The sequence below is a fragment of the Callithrix jacchus genome, chromosome 8 (assembly GCF_049354715.1).
Source record: "Callithrix jacchus isolate 240 chromosome 8, calJac240_pri, whole genome shotgun sequence".
Lineage (NCBI taxonomy): Eukaryota > Metazoa > Chordata > Mammalia > Primates > Cebidae > Callithrix > Callithrix jacchus.
In genome coordinates, this window is record NC_133509.1 from 102,247,424 (window position 1) to 102,262,203 (window position 14,780).

General features: G+C 40.3%; 1 protein-coding gene and 1 pseudogene across 17 annotated transcripts in view; both read left to right on the forward strand.

Annotated features, from left to right (window-relative positions):
• The window catches only part of PALS1 (protein associated with LIN7 1, MAGUK p55 family member), a 108,748-nt gene that overhangs the window by 24,929 nt on the left and 69,039 nt on the right, over positions 1-14,780 (forward strand). For 2 of the 17 annotated variants that reach the window (XM_078335216.1, XM_078335215.1), the window contains exon 2: positions 4,048-4,247. The exons of the other annotated variants lie outside the window; for them this stretch is intronic. The gene's annotated coding sequence lies outside the window, so the exon portion shown is untranslated. The remainder of the gene's footprint in view (positions 1-4,047; positions 4,248-14,780) is intronic. 17 annotated transcript variants of the gene reach the window in all.
• LOC144577429 (S-adenosylmethionine synthase pseudogene) lies at positions 2,375-3,851 on the forward strand (annotated as a pseudogene).

The following is a 14,780-nucleotide window of genomic DNA, read 5'->3' on the forward strand; positions in this document are numbered from 1 at the left end:
GTCTCTCTTTTCCAATTCTTATCCCTATCCCCACCTCACATCCAGAGACCTTATTCAATGCATTATCCTATTTTAAGGTTCCATAATTCTCCAAGATTCAATTGTCATACTCAGTATTTTAGGATTATATTTGGCTCCTGGTCTCCAAATCATGTGAAATCATCCTTTATAATAACCATTGTTTGAAGTGATCACTTTTCATTCCATCTGCTACTTCCCTTTATACCTATGTGTAAAGTATTAAAACATTATCTTTATTGGCCACTCCACTTAACATTTTCCCCTAGTCAACTCTGGTTACAATATAGAGTAGATTTAGCTTTCAGAAAAGCTATTTTGTTGTTTTTTTTCGGACTCAGAAACCTTTAGTCTCCAATTAACTTGCAGGAGAAAATTCAAACAATTTAGCTTAGCATTCAGAGTCAACTCTGTCTTTATCTTTTATCTCTTACGGTGGCTCTGTTTCTTATCTAGACTGGTCGTGTTCTCCAACTAGGCCATTTATATTCTTCATTGTTAGCCGTATACAGCAAAACCATATTGCAGGTAATTTTAAACCATATCTTTAAAAACCCATTTCTAGCCAGTTTGAAAATGTTATGAATTACCTTTCATTTTAGTGCCTTTAAAAAGCTTTGCTAGCCTTTCAGATACATTTAGTCTTATTACTGAGGAGTTGAAGGTGATAATAGAGTGGTTCAAGTAACCAACCATTTGATATCCTTGATACTCTTTGGCTTTTAACCAGTTTCTGCCATGAGTGTGTGGTTTTGAATATTCCCAAACGCCTTCAATTTTGTGTTTAATAGGAGCAAATTGGGAATTTTCATTGATGAAAAGTGAAACACTTTTTACTTGAGGAAAAGTTACCTATAATATATAGGGAGCCTAAATTATCTGATTGAAAAGAAAAGAATCATGATGATCTCTTTGTCCCACTCCCACCCTTCTTTACATTGCAAGGTGAACAGTGATACTCAGATTTGTAAAGGAAAATGGTGAAGGATGACACAGTATATAGTCACCTCACGCCCCAGGAGTATTTAAGGTCAGATCTCAACTTTAAGCATAAAAAAGCAAGAAGCGACTATTAGATACTGGAATCTGCAAATGTGCCTATTATAGAATTTCATTGTTTAAAAGAGAATCTCTATGGACAGATAAAGGAAAATCTTAGGAAGGTACCCTTCCAAATGCTAAACTAAGAATTAAAAGATTTTCCATCTCTTCTCTTAGTGTAGGGTAAGACTAAAGAAAAATAATGGCAAGAGTTAAGAGCTTCTGTTCTGAAGTCATTCAGACTTGGTCTGAGTTTTGGCTCTACCACTTGGATATCTGACCTCTAAAAACAACTAAACCTCTCCCTGATTGTTTTTCTCATTGGTAAATTGATGATAACTTTAAGGAGTTGGAAGGATTGAGAGGATATATGGGAAATTCTTGGCACTGTGCCTAGCAAGTAGTGTTGCTGCTTTTACTTCTACTGTAACCTCCTCCATCACTGCTTACTCAACGATTTAAATAATGGTTTTGCTCCTGTCTTCTGTAAAATAGAGACAGTAATTCCTTTTATATTTTTAGAGATGGGGTCTCACTGTGTTGCCCAGGCAGGAGTACACTATTCACAGGCATGATCATAGCCCCACTATAGCCAACTCTTGAGCTTAAGTGATCCTCCCACCTCAGGCCCCCATGCAAGCAGCTGGGAATACAGGTGCATGCCATGACACCTGGCAATAATTCCTTTAAATGAACATACAAGTATGGTGTAAGAATTAGATGATGTCATGGACATGAAAAAAATATGTACAAGAGTATCCGTTATAACTGTAGAAATTTTATTTTAAAGTGTTTGTCAGGCCAAATACTGTTTTTTAAAACCTGTCTCCTCATTTGTCATTGGGGATGATAGTATTTAAATTTGTGGGATAGTTTGAAGATTAAATGTATTTAATATATATAGCACAGTGTTGAGTATACAATGAGAATCAGTAAATATTAATAATATTAGCTGTGATTATTAAATATGATTTGGCTATCTTTTTTTAGTCTTGCCTTATTTGGACCACTCTTGATGTAACTGTTTATCTTTTTTTTTTTCTTTTTGAGACGGAGTTTCACTCCTGTTGCCCAGGCTGGAGTGCAGTGGCGCAATCTTGGCTCACCGCAATCTCCACCTCCCGGGTTCAAGCAATTCTCCTGCCTCAGGCTCCTGAGTAGCTGGGATTACAGGCATGCACCACCACGCCCAGTTAATTTTGTATTTTTAGTAGAGATGGGGCTTCTCTGTGTTGGTTAGCCTGGACTGGAACTCCCAACCCCAGGTGATCCACCCACCTCTGCCTCCCAAAGTGCAGGGATTACAGGTGTGAGCCACTGGCACCCGGCCAATACTGTATGTTTTTAAAATTAGAAATTGACAGTTTAGGTTTGCTGTACGCCGCCCCCAGCTCCGAGTAGAATGCTGTCTGCAGCTTGCTCATTTTGCAGCCGCTGACTCGCTACTGTTCTTCTCAATGCCACTTCCATTCACCGACACTGACACCAGCATGAACGGGCAGCTCAACGGCTTCCATGAGGCATTGATCAAGGAGGGCATGTTCCTCTTCACTTAAGAGTCGGTAGGGGGAAGGCCACCCAGATAAGATTTGTGACCAGATCAGTGATGCTGTCCTTGATGCCCACCTTCAACAGGATCCTGATGCCAAAGTAGCTTGTAAAACTGTTGCTAAAACTGGAATGATCCTTCTTGCTGGGGAAGTTACATCCAGAGCTGCTGCTGTTGACTACCAGAAAGTGGTTCGTGAAGCTGTTAAACACATTGGATATGGTGATTCTTCCAAAGGGTTTGACTACAGAACTTGTAATATACTGGTAACCTTGGAGCAACAGTCAACAGATATTGCTCAAGGTGTTCATCTTGACAGAAATAAAGAAGACATTGGTGCTAGAAACCAGGGCTTGATGTTTGGCTATGCCACTGATGAAACTGAGGAGTGTGTGCCTTTAACCATTGTCTTGGCACAGAAGCTTAATGCCAAACTGGCAGAACTACGCCGTAATGGCACTTTACCTTGGTACCATGATTCTAAAACTCAAGTTACTGGTGCTGTGCTTCCCATAGAGTCCACACAACTGTTATATCTGTTCAGCATGATAAAGTGGTTTGTCTTTGTGAGATGAGGATGCCCTAAAGGAGAAAGTCATCAAAGCCGTTGTGCCTGCAAAATACCTTGGTGAGGATACAATCTACCACCTACAGCCAAGTGACAGATTTATTATTGGTAGGCCTCAGGGTGATGCTGGTTTGACTGGACAGAAAATCATTGTGGACACTTACGGCAGTTGGGGTGCTCATAGAGGGAGGTGCCTTTTCAGGAAAGGATTATAACAAGGTTGACTATTCAGATGCTGATGCTGCTCATTGGGTGGCAAAATCCCATGTTAAAGGAGGTCTGATCCGGAGGGTTCTTGTTCAGGTCTTACGCTTTTGGAGTTTCTTATCCATTATCTGTCTCCATTTTTCATTATGGTACCTCTCAGAAGAGTGAGAGGGAGCTATTAGAGATTGTGAAGAAGAATTTCGATCTCTGCCCTTGGGTCATTTTCAGGGATCTGGAACAGCCAATTTATCAGAGGACTGCAGCCTATGGCCACTTTGGTATGGACAGCTTCTCAAAGGAAGTGCCCAAAATGTTTAAATATTGAAAGTGTTAGGCTTTTTCCCCCAGACTTTTTGGCGTAGGCTATACAGAAGGCTTCAAGCTCTGAGGGAAAGGGCCCTCCTTCCTAAATTTTTCTGTCCTCTTTCAGCTCCTGATCAGTTGTAGTCACTCTAGTCAATGATATGAATTTTAGCTTTTGTGGGGGACTGTAAGTTGGGCTTGCTATTCTGTCCCTAAGTGTTTTGTTCACCATTATAACGAATTTAGTGAGCATAGGTGATCCATGTAACTGCCTAGAAACAGCACTATAGTAAATAATGCTTTGAAATTGAACCTATCACCCAACACTCCCAAGTCCTAATTGCATTGACTTTCCCACCAGATGCTGAAAATGTCCTTGTAATGTGACCAGACATACAAAGAGGAGCTGGTACCACTCCTTCGGAAACGATTCCAAACAATCCAAAAAGAGGGAATCCTTCCCACATCATTTTATGAGACCAACATCATCCTGATAACAAAACCCAGCAGTGACTCAACAAAAAAAGGAAAACTTCAGGCCAATATCCATGATGAACAGAGGTGCAAAAATCTTTAATAAAATACTGGCAAACCAATTGCAACAGCACATCAAAAAGCTTATCCATCACGATCACGTAGGTTTCATCCTGGGGATGCAAGGCTGGTTCAACAAACGCAAGTCTATAAACATAATCCACCACATAAACAGAACCAAAGACAAAAACCACATGATGATCTCAATAGATGCAGAGAAGGCCTTCAACAGAATTCAACAGCCCTTTATGCTAAAAACTCTCAGTAAACTATGTATCAGCGGAAAGTATCTCAAAATAATAAAAGCTATTTATGACAAACCCACAGCCAGTAGCATATTGAATGGGCAAAAACTGGAAGTATTCCCTTTGAAATCTGGCACTAGACAAGGATGCCCTCTCTTACCACTCCTATTCAATATCGTATTGGAATTTCTAGCCCGAGCAACCAGGCAAGAAAAAGAAATAAAAGGTATTCAGTTAGGAAATGAGGAAGTCAAATTGTCTCTATTTGCAGATGACATGATTGTCTATTTAAAAGACCCCATCATCTCAGCCCAAAATCTCTTTAAACTGATAAGCAACTTCAGCAAAGTCTCAGGATACAAAATCAATATATAGAAATCACAAATATGCCTATAGACCAATAACAGATTTAAAGAGAGCCAAATCAAGAACGAACTGCCATTCACAATTGCTACAAAGAGAAAATACCTAGGAATACAACTAACAATGGATGTAAAGGACCTCTTCAAGGAGAACTACAAACCACTGCTCAAGGAAATAAGAGAGGACAGAAACAGATGGAAAAACATTTCATGCTCATGGTTAGGAAGAATCAGTATTATGAAATGGCCATACTGCCCAAAATAATTTATAGATTATCCCCTTCAAGCTACCTATGACCCTCTTCACCGAACTAGAAAAAAACACTTAAAGTTCATATGGAACCAAAAGGGAGCCCGCATAGCCAAGTCAATTCTGAGCAAAAAGAACAAAGCTGGAGATAGTACCACGCTACCTGACTTCAAACTATACTACAAGGCTACAGTAATCAAAACAGCATGGTACTGGTACCAAAGCAGATATAGACCAATGGAACAGAACAGAGGCCTCGGAGGCAACGCCACACACCTACAACCATCTGATCTTTGACAACCCTGACAAAAGCAATGGGGAAAGGATTCCCTGTTTAATAAATGGTATTGGGATAACTGGCTAGCCTTGTGTGGGAAACAGAAACCGGACCCCTTCCTGACACCTTACACTAAAATTAACTCCAGATGGATTGAAGACTTAAACATAAGGCCTAACACCATTAAAAACCCTAGAAAAAAACCTAGGCAAAACCATTCAGGACATAGGCATGGGCAAGGACTTCATGACTAAAACACCAAAAGCATTGGCAACAAAAGCCAAAATGGACAAATGGGATCTAATTAAACTCCGTAGCTTCTGTAAAGCAAAGGAAATAATCATTAGAGTGAACTGGCAACCAACAGAATGGGAAAAAATTTTTGCAATCTACCATCTGACAAAGGGCTAATATCCAGAATCTACAAAGAACTAAAACAGATTTACAAGAAAAAATCAAACCCATTCAAAAGTGGGCGAAGGGCATGACCAGACACTGTTCAAAAGAAGATATATGTGAGGCCAACAAACATATGAAAAAATGCTCATCATCACTGGTCATTAGAGAGATTCAAATCAAAACCACATTGAGATACCACCTCACACCAGTTAGAATGGCAATCATTAAAAAATTTGGAGACAACAGATGGTCGAGAGGATGTGGAGAAAAAGGAACACTTTTACACTGTTGGTGGGAGTGTAAATTAGTTCAACCATTGTGGAAGACAATGTGGTGATTCCTCAAGGACCTAGAAATAGAAATTCCATTTGACCCAGCAATCCCATTAGTGGGTATATATCAAAAGGATTGTAAATTGTTCTGTTACAAAGATACATGCACATGTATGTTCATTGCGGCACTGTTTACAATAGCAAAGACCTGAACTGAACCCAAATGCCCATGATGACAGACTGGACAAGGGAAATGTGGCACATATACACCATGAAATACTATGCAGCCATAAAAAAAAACAATGAGTTTGTGTCCTTTGTAGGGACATGGATGAATCTGGAAACCATCATTCTCAGCAAACTGACAGAAGAACAGAAAAGCACCACATGTTCTCACTCATAGGTAGATGTTTATTGAGAACACAGGAACACAAGGAAGGGAGCATCACATACTGGGGCCTGTTGGGGAGAAATATGGGAGGGACAGTGGGGGGTACAGAGGTTGGGGAGGGATAACATGGGGAGAAATGCCAGATGTAGGTGACAGGGGGATGGTGGCAGCAAACCACATTGCCATGTGTGTACCTATGCAACAATCCTGCATGATCTGCACATGTACCCTAGAAGCTAAAGTGCAATAAAATATATATATTAAAAAAAGAAATTGACAGTTTATAATATATAATTATATATTATATATAAATGGAAATGGAATAATTAAATCAGGCTAGTTAACATATTACCTTAATTATTAGATGTTTTTTGTGTGTGTGGTAAGAATTTTTGAAATTTACTCTCTTGGCAATTTTCCAATGTATACTATCCCAATATTAACTGTATTCACCGTGCTATGCAGCAGGTCTCAGAAAACAAACATATTCCTGTCTAATTGAGATTTTGTATCATCTCCCCATTCCGTACACCAGCCTCTGTAAAAACCATTCTGCCCACTGCTTCTGTGAGTTAAATTGTTTTAGATTCCTCATACATGAAAACATGCAGTATTTATCTTTCAGTGTCTGACTTATTTTACTTAGAATAATGTTTTTCAGTTCCATTCATATTGTTGCAAATAATGGATTTTCTTCTTCATAAAGACTAAATAGTATTCCATTATATATGTGTGTATGTACACATACTCTCTACATTTTCTTTATCCATTCATCTGTTGATGGACACTTAAGTTGATTTCATGATTTGACTATTGTGAACAGTGCTACAGTTAACGTGAGAATGCAGACATCTCTTCAACAAACTGATTCAAATCTTTTGGATAAATATCAAGAGATGAGATTGCTGGATCATATAATTGTACTTTTGTTTTTCTCTCCTATTTATTTTTTATTAAGTTCTGGAATACATGTGCAGGATGTACAGATTTCTTACATAGGTAGATGTGTGCGATTGTGGTTTGCTGCACCTATTTTTTTGAGGAACCTCCATACAGTTTTCCATATGGCTTTACTAATTTATATTCCTATCAACAGTGTACAGGGAATACTCTTTTTCTCTTTTCTCCATACTCTTGACAACATGTCTTTTTGATAGTAGCCATTCTGGTAGATGTGAGATGATATCGTGGTTTTAATTTGCATTTCCCTAATGATGAGTGATGTTGAACATTTTTTCATGTATCAGCCATTTGCATATCTTAAAAAAAATTTTTTTTGTGACATAGCCTCAGCAGGTCCTGAGAACATGTGCCCCCATTTGTATATCTTTTGAAAAATGCTCTCTCAGTTCTCTTACCTATGTTTATTTTTTATTTATTTATTTATTTATTTATTTTATTGCATTTTGGGTTTTGGGGTGCATGTGCAGAACATGCAAGACATTTCCATAGGTACACACGTGGCAGTGTGTTTTGCTGCTTTCCTCCCCTTCACCCACATTTGGCATTTCTCCCCAGGCTATCCCTCCCCAGCTCCCCCCCCCCGGCTGGCCCTCCCCTCTTCCCCCCAGTAGACCCCAGTGTTTGATACTCCCTTCCCTGTGTCCATGTGTTCTCATTTTTCATCACCCACCTATGAGTGAGAATATGTGGTATTTCATTTTCTGTTCTTGTGTCAGTTTGCTGAGAATGATGTTCTCCAGATTCATCCATGTCCCTACAAACGACACGAACTCATCATTTTTGATTGCTGCATAATATTCCATGGTATATATGTGCCACATTTTCCCAAGCCAATCTATCATTGGTGGGCATTTGGGTTGATTCCAGGTCTTTGCTAATGTAAACAGTGCTGCAATTAACATACATGTGCATGTGTCCTTATAGTAGAACGATTTATAGTCCTTTGGATATATACCCAGTAATGGGATTGCTGGGTCAAATGGAATTTCTATTTCTAAGGCCTTGAGGAATCGCCACACTGTCTTCCACAATGGTTGAACTAGTTTACACTCCCACCAGCAGTGTTAAAGTGTTCCTATTTCTCCACATCCTCTCCAGCATCTGTTGTCTCCAGATTTTTTAATGATCACCATTCTAACTGGTGTGAGATGGTATCTCAATGTGGTTTTGATTTGCATCTCTCTAATGACCAGTGATGATGAGCATTTTTTCATATGTTTGTTGGCCTCATGTATGTCTTCTTTTGTAAAGTGTCTGTTCATATCCTTTGCCCATTTTTGAATGGGCTTGTTTGTTTTTTTCCTGTAAATCTGTTTGAGTTCTTTGTAAATTCTGGATATCAGCCCTTTGTCAGATGGGTAAACTGTAAAAATTTTTTCCCATTCTGTTGGTTGCCGATTCACTCTAATGACTGTCTCTTTTGCCGTGCAGAAGCTGTGGAGTTTGATTAGGTCCCATTTGTCTATTTTGGCTTTTGTTGCCAATGCTTTTGGTGTTTTCATCATGAAGTCCTTGCCTACTCCTATGTCCTGAATGGTTTTGCCTAGATTTTCTTGTAGGGTTTTTATGGTGCCAGGTCTTATGTTTAAGTCTTTAATCCACCTGGAGTTAATTTTAGTGTAAGGTGTCAGGAAGGGGTCCAGTTTCTGCTTTCTGCACATGGCTAGCCAGTTTTCCGAACACCATTTATTAAACGGAATTATTTCCCCATTGCTTGTTTTTGTCAGGTTTATCAAAGATTGTATGGTTGTAGATATGTTGTGTTGCCTCTGATGCCTCTGTTCTGTTCCATTGGTCTATATCTGTTTTGGTACCAGTACCATGCTGTTTTGATTACTGTAGCCTTGTAGTATAGTTTGAAATCCGGTAGTGTGATGCCCCCCGCTGTGTTCTTTTTGCTTAGAATTGACTTGGCTATGTGGGCTCTCTTTTGGTTCCCTATGAAGTTTAAGGTGGTTCTTTCGAGTTCTGTGAAGAAAGTCAATGGTAGCTTGATGGGGATAGCGTTGATTCTCTAAATTACTTTGGGCAGTATAGCCATTTTCACGATATTAATTCTTCCAAACCATGAACATGGAATGTTTCTCCATCTGTTTGTGTCCTCTCTTATTTCATTGAGCAGTGGTTTGTAGTTCTCCTTGAAGAGGTCCCTTACGTTCCTTGTGAGTTGTATTCCTAGGTATTTTATTCTTTTTGTAGCAATTGTGAATGGCAGTTTGTTCTTGATTTGGCTCTCTTTAAGTCTGTTATTGATGTAGACGAATGCTTGTGATTTTTGCACACTGATTTTATATCCTGAGACTTTGCTGAAGTTGCTTATCAGTTTCAGGCGTTTTTGGGCTGAGGCGATGGGGTCTTCTAGGTATACTATCATGTCGTCTGCAAATAGAGACAATTTGGCTTCCACCTTTCCTATTTGAATACCCTTTATTTCTTTTTCTTGCCTGATTGCTCTGGCTAGAACTTCCAGTACTATATTGAATAGGAGTGGTGAAAGAGGGCATCCTTGTGTAGTGCTGGATTTCAAAGGGAATGCTTCCAGTTTTTGCCCATTCAGTATAATATTGGCTGTTGGTTTGTCGTAAATAGCTTTTATTACTTTGAGATAGGTTCCACCGATACCAAGTTTACTGAGGATTTTTAGCATAAAGGGCTGTTGAATTTTGTCAAATGCCTTCTCTGCCTCAATTGAGATAATCATGTGGTTTTTGTTTTTGGTTCTGTTTATGTGGTGAATTACGTTTATAGACTTGCATATGTTGAAACCACCCTTGCATCCTTGGGATGAATCCTACTTGATCATGATGGATAAGTTTTTTGATGTCCTGTTGCAATTGGTTTGCCAGTATATTATTGAAGATTTTTGCATCTATGTTCATCATGGATATTGGCCTGAAGTTTTCTTTCCTTGTTGGGTCTCAGCCAGGTTTTGGTAACAGGATGATGTTGGTCCCATAAAATGATTTGGGGAGGATTCCCTCTTTTTGGATTATTTGGAATAGTTTCAGAAGGAATGGTACCAGTTCCTCTTTGTGTGTCTGGTAGAATTCGGCTGTGAACCCATCTGGACCTGGACTTTTTTTGTGTGGTAGGCTCTTAATTGCTGCCTCAACTTCAGACCTTGTTATTGGTCTGTTCATAGTTTCAGCTTCCTCCTGGTTTAGGCTTGGGAGGACACAGGTGTCCAGGAATTTATCCATTTCTTCCAGGTTTACTAGTTTATGTGCATAGAGTTGTTTGTAATATTCTGTGATGATGGTTTGAATTTCTGTGAAATCTGTGGTGATTTCCCCTTTATCGTTTTTTATTTTATCTATTTGGTTGTTCTCTCTTCTTTTTTATCAGTCTGGCTAGTGGTCTGTCTATTTTGTTGATCTTTTCAAAAAACCGGCTCTTGGATTTATTGATTTTTTTGAAGGGTTTTTCGTGTCTCTATCTCCTTCAGTTCTGCTCTGATCTTAGTTATTTCTTGTCTCCTGCTAGGTTTTGAGTTTTTTTGATCTTGCTCCTCTAGCTCTTTCAATTTTGACGATAGGGTGTTAATTTTGGAGTTCTCCACTCTTCTCATATGGGCACTTATTGCTATATATTTTCCTCTAGAGACTGCTTTAAATGTGTCCCAGAGATTCTGGTATGTTGTGTGTTCGTCCTCGTTGGTTTCGAAGAACTTCTTGATTTCTGTCTTCATTTCATTCTTTATCCAATCAACATTCAAGAGCCAGTTGTTCAGTTTCCATGAAGCTGTGCGATTCTGGGTTAGTTTCTGAATTCTGAGTTCTAACTTCATTGCACTATGATATGAGAGACTGTTTGTTATGATTTCCGTTCTTTTACATTTGCTGAGGAGTGATTTACGTCCAATTATGTGGTCAGTTTTAGAGTAGGTGTGATGTGGTGCTGAGAAGAATGTGTATTCTGTGGATTTGGGGTGGAGAGTTCTGTAAATGTCTATCAGGTTTGCTTGTTCCAGGTCTGAGTTCAAGCCCTGGTTATCCTTGTTAATTTTCTGTCTGGTTGATCTGTCTAATATTGACAGTGGAGTGTTAAAGTCTCCCACTATTATTGTGTGGGAGTCTAAGTCTCTTTGTAAGTCGTTAAGAATTTGCCTTATGTATCTGGGTGCTCCTGTATTGGGTCCATATATATTTAGGATCTTTAGCTCTTCTTGTTGTATCGATCCTTTTACCATTATGTAATGACCTTCTTTGTCTCTTTTGATCTTTGTTGCTTTAAAGTCAATTTTATCAGAGATGAGAATTGCAACTCCTGCTTTTTTTTGCTGTCCATTTGGTTGGTAAATCTTCCTCCATCCCTTTATTTTGAGCCTTTGTGTATCCTTGCCTGTGAGATGGGTTTCCTGGATACAGCACACTGATGGGTTTTGATTTTTTATCCAATTTGCCAGTCTCTGTCTTTTGATAGGTGCATTTAGTCCATTTACATTTAGGGTTAATATTGTTATGTGTGAATTTGATACTGCCATTTTGATGCTAGCTTACTGTTTTGCCCGTTAGTAGTTGTAGATTCTTCATTATGTTGATGCTCTTTAGCATTTAGTGTGTTTTTGGAATGGCTGGTACTGGTTGTTCCTTTCTATGTGTAGTGCCTCTTCAGGAGCTCTTGTAAAGCAGGCCTGTTGGTGACAAAATCTCTGAGTACTTGCTTGTTCGCAAAGGATTTTATTTTTCCTTCCCTTATGAAGCTTAGTTTGGCTGGATATGAAATTCTGGGTTGAAAGTTCTTTTCTTTAAGGATGTTGAATATTGGCCCCCACTCTCTTCTTGCTTGTAGGGTTTCTGCCGAGAGATCTGCTGTGAGTCTGATGGGCTTCCCTTTGTGGATGACCCGACCTTTCTCTCTGGCTGCCCTTAGTATTTTCTCCTTCATTTCAACCCTGGTGAATCTGACGATTATGTGCTTTGGGGTTGCTCTTCTTGCGGAGTATCTTTGTGGTGTTCTCTGTATTTCTTGGATTTGAGTGTTGGGCTGCCTTGCTAGGTTGGGGTAATTTTCCTGGATAATATCCTGAAGAGTATTTTCCAGCTTGAATTCGTTCTCTTCGTCCCCTTCTGGTACACCTATGAAACGTAGGTTAGGTCTCTTCAGATAGTCCCACATTTCTTGGAGACTTTGTTCATTCCTTTTTGCATTTTTTTCTTTAATCTTGGTTTCTCGTTTTATATCATTGAGTTGATCTTCGACTTCTGATATTCTTCTGCTTGTTCAATTCAGCTGTTGAAACTTGTGCATGCTTCGTGAAGTTCTCGTCTTGTGTTTTTCAGGTCCTTCAATTCATTAATATTCCTCTCTAAGTTATTTATTCTTGTTATCATTTCCTTGAATCTTTTTTCAAATCTTTTTTCAAGGTTCTTAGTTTCTTTGCATTGATTTAGAACATGTTCTTTTAGCTCACAGAAGTTTCTCATCATCCACCTTCTGAAGTCTGATTCCGTCATTTTGCCACAGTCATTCTCTGTCCAGCTTTGTTCCCTTGCTGGTGAGGAGTTTTGTTCCTTTGTAGGTGGTGAGGTGTTCTGGTTTTGGGTGTTTTTCTCCTTTTTGCGCTGGTTTCTTTCCAGCTTTGTGGATTTATCTATCTGTCGTCTGAGTAGTTGCTGACTTTTCGATTGGGTCTCTGAGTGGACACCCAGATTGTTGATGATGAGGTATTTCTGTTGCTTGGTTTTCCTTCTACCAGTCTAGCCCCTCCGCTGTACGACTGCTGAGGTCCACTCCAGGCCCTGCTTGTCTGGGGTGCACCTGTAGCAGCTGCAGAACAGTGAGGGATGCTACCAGTTTCTTCTGCTGCTATCTTTGTCCCAGAATGATGCCCGCCTAATGTCAGTCTGATCAGTCTTTTATGAGGTGACTCTGGATATACAGGGGTTCGGGAGCTGCTTGAGGAGACGGTCTGTACTTTATAGGAGCTCAAGTGCTGAGCTGTGAGGTTCGTTGTTAATTCAGGGCTGTTAGGGTGCTACATTTATGTCTGCTGCAGCAGAACTTATAAAACCCCTCTTTTTCCTCAGATGCTCTGTCTCAGGGAGTTGGGGCTTTCTTTGTGAGTGTCCGTTGCACTATCCTGCCCAGGTAGGAGGCAGTCTAGTCACTATTTGCCTGCCGAGGCTCCGCCATGCTGATGTGGGGTCCGCCCTGTTGCTGCGGGCTCCACCCTGCTGCCACGGGCTCTGCCCTGTGGTGGAGTCTCTCTGTTATGGCGGGTTGCCTCGGCAATGGCAAGCTGCGTCAGCAATGGGAGTGTAGCTCAGTGGGGGCGGATTGCCTCGGTAATGGCGGACGCCCTCCCCCACTGAGCTGCACCGTCCTGAGCTGCACCGTCCTGGGTTCAGCTGTGCCTGCAGTGAAACTCTCCACCCGGAGCATTTTGAATTGCCGTTTTGTTTTTCCCTGTGGGGGTGAAACCCACTGAGCCTGCTCACCTCGCTCCCTGCCTCAGAGTGCCTTTCTTTTTTTTTTTTTTTTAAGTTGAACGGATGGCTCTCTCCCAGGTGTTTCGGTTGCCCACTGTTAGGGCACCGGGATCTGTGTGATTTCCCATGCAGTGAGCCACTGCACTGGCTCCAACGCCACTTCCCAGGAATCTCCTGGTCTGGCTCACTGTCCAAGTCCCGTTTAATCGATGGATATGCTAATCTGCCCTCCCAAATCGCAGATTGCCAGTTTAGCAGGGCACCCGGGCCAGTGTGTTTTGTGCGGATTGTTGCGGAGTGCTGCTGCGCTGCGGCGCCGGCTGAAGTGGCCGCAACAGCCAAAACAGCTGCGCTTGCGTCCTGTGTCTCTACACCTGGGAATTTCCCCATTCTGTGGGGAACAAAGATCCGTCTGGAAATGCGGCTTTGACTCACCCTCGGAGCGTTCACTGAGAGCTGCAATCCTGAGTTGTTCTTACCACGCCATCTTGAATCCTCCCCCTCTTACCTATTTTTAAATTGAGTTTTTTGTTTTCTTGCCATTGAATTGTTTGAGTTCCGTTTGTACTTCATATCTGTGGGCTTGAAAATCCATGGATTCAACCAACCACGGAGTGAAAATATTAGAGAAAAAAACTGTACAAAAATAATAAGTTATATAAAATTTTAAAATATAGCATAACAGCTATTTGCTTAGCATTTATATTGTATTAGGTATTATAAATAATCTAGAGATGATTTAAAGTGTATGGGAGTGTATGATTTAAAGTGGATAGGTTATATGCTAGTACTTTGCCATTTTTAATTAGGGACTTGAGCATCTGCAAATTTTGATATGCATCAGAGTCCTGGAACCAATTCCCCTGTGGATGCTGGCAGGATGACTCTATTTTAGATATTGACTCCTTATCCCAAGTATGGCTGGGCTTGCAGATATTTCCTCCAAATCCATAGGTTGTCTCAGCACACT